We start from the raw sequence: 4,427 nt of genomic DNA, 5'->3' as shown, positions 1-4,427 counted from the left end.
GAATGTTGAGACTTCATAGCGAAGGGCATGAGAGTCAAAAATCATAATGAAACTGTCCAGTTTTGGTTGAGAATTGCTTGTTGAGAATTGAATTTTGCTGGAGATGTAAAGATTATTATGTTGTCGTGGTTGAATATGGTCCCTGTAATTTCTGTACTAATTTGTATGCCTAAATTTTAATTTGTATTGTGTTTTTTTTTTCAAATTTAGCCTTATTTTTCGTTTTTGCTTGTTCCCTAGCCTTCCACTGCATTCCCTACCTCTGCTGTCCAAATGGACAGCTATAGATTACCGTTTCGGGAGGGGATCCCTGTGTTTCCCTCGTGTATGGGAATTTCCGGCCGGGGGCGCTCGTTCCCTGGGATCGACTACATGCGCGACCAAACGAGCCCTTCTGTTGGGACAGAAATTCCCCGGGAAAATATTCCCGGCCGGGAATAGACTGAAACAGGAGCAAAACTCCGGGATTCTATTCCCGACCTCCGGACTAGGGGAAAAATCTCCCCGGGAAAAGGCCGGGAACCCGCCGGGATTCGACTAACCAAACGAGCCCTAAGTGGAGTCAAAAGGTGCCGATCTATCCGTCTCCTCTGGAAACGTCCAGATCTCCACCGCCTCCGACCTCCACCGCTTCCCAAAAAAAACACAGCCTAAGCCCCAGTCTGTCTCTCCATCGATCCTCGCGTCATGGCGTGTATGCCGCGGCCTGCGTCGCCGTTCCCTCTCCCAGCAGGGTCCATCGCCGTCAGGCCACCCGCCAGGCCGCCATCTGCGGACCGCATTGACGCCGTCGTCGAGGCGGTTGGAAGCGCGGATGAGTTTATTGGGAGGAGTTGATTACAGCTAATCCTCTAGATTTTTCTGGATGTGGTGCAGCCCAAGGCAGGGAGTTTATTGGGACGAGCTGATTCCGTCTAATTTTCTAGATTTTCCTGGACATGATGGAGCCTGCAGGAGGAGGTCAGCCTCAGCGGCTGCAATTTGGAGCCCGGGCTACTGCCTGCGCGTTCGAGTCTTGCGTGCTGCCAGCTGCGGCGATGACGTTGACGGTTCCATTCTTCGCGCCCAATAGAAGTAGCAGCAAGGTAGGTACTACAAGCTTCAGTATTTTCTAAGATTGGATAAAAGAGATATAGGATGAAAATCTCAAATCGTGTGGATTTTTGGTGTGTAATTGGGTTTTGAGGAAGATGGACAGGACCTCCATCCTAGGGAATACTACCGACTACATGGAGCAGCTAGAGATGCTCCGGCTTCCTGACCCCTGATCCCGCCGGCTGGCTCGCCGTGTTCCCGTTTGATGATCAGAAGCCCCGCCGCCTACTCCGGATTCGTGAGCTCAGAGGACCATGGCTGCAGAGGAAATCATACTGGAGCGGCGCACACATGGAGGGGGTCTGGCAGTGGCTGCCCACAGAGCCGGTACTCCATGAGCGGCTGCTCCATGCTAGGCCATGGATATACCTTGAGAGTTGTTGTGCTGTGCTTGGTCGCCGCGGCTCGGCCATGAGTCTAGAGGTGACCAAGCCATCGATTGGATGGGGCAAAATGCCCTTTCCCAATCCCTTATAGCAAAGGACACGGTGAGCTAGCTCTCCTTTGAGACCCAACAAAAAAAAAATCTTGAATTGATCCTAGAATCTTATTTTGTTCTGTTTTCAGATAGGTTTTGCGGTCTCCCAAAAGATCATCTCTGCAGAGTCTCAACTACATACCAAACTTAAAAGATCCTAGAAGGTATCTCTTCTCTCTTTCAGAAATATTTTTACTTATCTACTGTTGTATTCGGAATGTTTTTTGTTCGGATGATTCATAGATGTATCTAAGCTGTTTCACCGCTGTTTCAGTATGTTACTGTGGTTCTGTTAAGCTTTTTAATTCTACGGTCTCTCCTGAAGAGAGGCAGGATCTAGCGGTGTTTGCATAGTGGGTTCTCAATGCAAGAACGGAATTGTACTAATCACTCCCAAAGGAGGGAAGCTACCCCTTCTTAGATTTTTATACCACCCAATATGATATTGTAACCTGATTCTCGCCATGTTTCTGCTATTGTTAATGCAATATATGATTAATTTTCTGGAAATTATTCCGATCCATCTTATCTGGCACAGCGTGCTATAGGTTATCCTACTAATAATGTAGCCAATGCCATAAATGGTGTGGTTTCCTCTAGAAATTGACAAGATATATACTTAATGGAGATTAAGTACTGTACCAGTATTTGAGATTTTGAATGATCTTCCATGACATATTCCCTGATGGAGATTAACCACTGTACTGTATTTCAGATTCTCAACCATCTGCTTGCTACCGTTCAGATAACGTTTTCCTTTGCTTGAAGGTGAGCTGATTCTAACTTTGACCTCAAGCTGCTCCCGCCCTTGAGAGGTGAATTGTCATTTCTATAGGGTTCACAAGTAATTTGTTCAACTATAATACAGTAGCCAGTGCATGAGACAGAGATAAGGCATCACTGCATCAGGTAGCTATATTCACCACAATTTAAGAATTTATTTCTTCAGGAATCATTGCTTAATTTCCTCACAAACATCTTTCTGCAGCTACAGTTTTTTTGTGCCGTACACACGAATTAAAGGGCCATGTTTCAAAGTATTACTCCAGTGTTCAACTACGGGCTGATTTCAAGATGATTTTTGCCTGCAACAGGACAGGTAATGTACTAACTTCAGTAGCAGAGGGCTCAAAACTTTCCAATTAATTTTCCAAATAACTTATGTCATGTTCTCCAGCTAACTCAGTGGATTATAGAACTTGCTATTTTCAGGTCAAGCACTACGTTAGATCTGTTAGAAAATAGAGCACTGATACGTCTCCGACGTATCGATAATTTCTTATGTTCCATGCCACATTATTGATGTTATCTACATGTTTTATGCACACTTTATGTCATATTCGTGCATTTTCTGGAACTAACCTATTAACAAGATGCCGAAGTGCCGATTCTTTGTTTCTGCTGTTTTTGGTTTCAGAAATCCTAGTAACGAAATATTCTCGGAATTGGACGAAATCAACGCCCAGGGTCCTATTTTGCCACGAAGCTTCCAGAAGTCCGAAGAGGAGACGAAGTGGGGCCACGAGGTGCCCAGACCCTAGGGCGGCGCGGCCCCCCCCCCTGGCCGCGCGGCCCTGTGGTGTGGGGCCCTCGTGCCGCCTCCTGACCTGCCCTTCCGCCTACTTAAAGCCTCCGTTGCGAAACCCCCAGTACCGAGAGCCACGATACGGAAAACCTTCCAGAGACGCCGCCGTCGCCGATCCCATCTCGGGGGATCCAGGAGATCGCCTCCGGCACCCTGCCGGAGAGGGGAATCATCTCCCGGAGGACTCTACGCCGCCATGGTCGCCTCCGGAGTGATGTGTGAGTAGTCTACCCCTGGACTATGGGTCCATAGCAGTAGCTAGATGGTTGTCTTCTCCCCATTGTGCTTCATTGTCGGATCTTGTGACCTGCCTAACATGATCAAGATCATCTATCTGTAATTCTATATGTTGCGTTTGTTGGGATCCGATGAATAGAGAATACTTGTTATGTTGATTATCAAAGTTATGTCTATGTGTTGTTTATGATCTTGCATGCTCTCCGTTACTAGTAGATGCTCTGGCCAAGTAGATGCTTGTAACTCCAAGAGGGAGTATTTATGCTCGATAGTGGGTTCATGCCTCCATTGATATACGGGACAGGTGACAGAAAGTTCTAAGGTTGTGGATGTGCTGTTGCCACTAGGGATAAAACATTAGTGCTATGTTCAAGGATGTAGTTACTAGTTACATTACGCGCAATACTTAATGCAATTGTCTGTTGTTAGCAACTTAATACTGGAGGGGGTTCGGATGATAACCTGAAGGTGGACTTTTTAGGCATAGATGCATGCTGGATGGCGGTCTATGTACTTTGTCGTAATGCCCAATTAAATCTCACTATACTCATCATAATATGTATGTGCATGGTCATGCCCTCTTTATTTGTCAATTGCCCAACTATAATTTGTTCACCCAACATGCTGTTTGTCTTATGGGAGAGACACCTCTAGTGAACTGTGGACCCCGGTCCAATTCTCTATACTGAAATACAATCTACTGCAATACTTGTTCTACTGTTTTATGCAAACAATCATCTTCCACACAATACGGTTAATCCTTTGTTACAGCAAGCCGGTGAGATTGACAACCTCACTGTTTCGTTGGGGCAAAGTACTTTGGTTGTGTTGTGCAGGTTCCACGTTGGCGCCGGAATCTCTGGTGTTGTGCCGCACTACATCCCGCCGCCATCAACCTTCAACGTGCTTCTTGACTCCTACTGGTTCGATTAAACCTTGGTTTCTTACTGAGGGAAACTTGCCGCTGTGCGCATCACACCTTCCTCTTGGGGTTCCCAACGGACGTGTCAACCACACGCATCAAGCAAATTT

At 46.5% G+C, this 4,427-nt stretch overlaps 1 long non-coding RNA gene across 2 annotated transcripts; it reads left to right on the top strand.

Moving 5' to 3' along the window:
- The first annotated feature begins 581 nt into the window (after positions 1-581).
- On the top strand, positions 582-3,553 carry LOC127313905 (uncharacterized). 2 transcript variants are annotated; one of them, XR_007859235.2, is made up of 5 exons: positions 582-1,085; positions 1,191-1,583; positions 1,663-1,737; positions 2,289-2,482; positions 2,562-3,553. It is a non-coding gene; the product is annotated as an uncharacterized lncRNA (long non-coding RNA). The 2 variants fall into 2 exon arrangements; XR_007859236.1 differs by having other exon boundaries at positions 583-1,085; positions 2,342-2,482.
- The last annotated feature ends 874 nt before the right edge of the window (positions 3,554-4,427 follow it).

The sequence above is a fragment of the Lolium perenne genome, chromosome 7 (assembly GCF_019359855.2).
Source record: "Lolium perenne isolate Kyuss_39 chromosome 7, Kyuss_2.0, whole genome shotgun sequence".
Lineage (NCBI taxonomy): Eukaryota > Viridiplantae > Streptophyta > Magnoliopsida > Poales > Poaceae > Lolium > Lolium perenne.
This window is presented reverse-complemented; position numbering and strand designations above follow the sequence as displayed.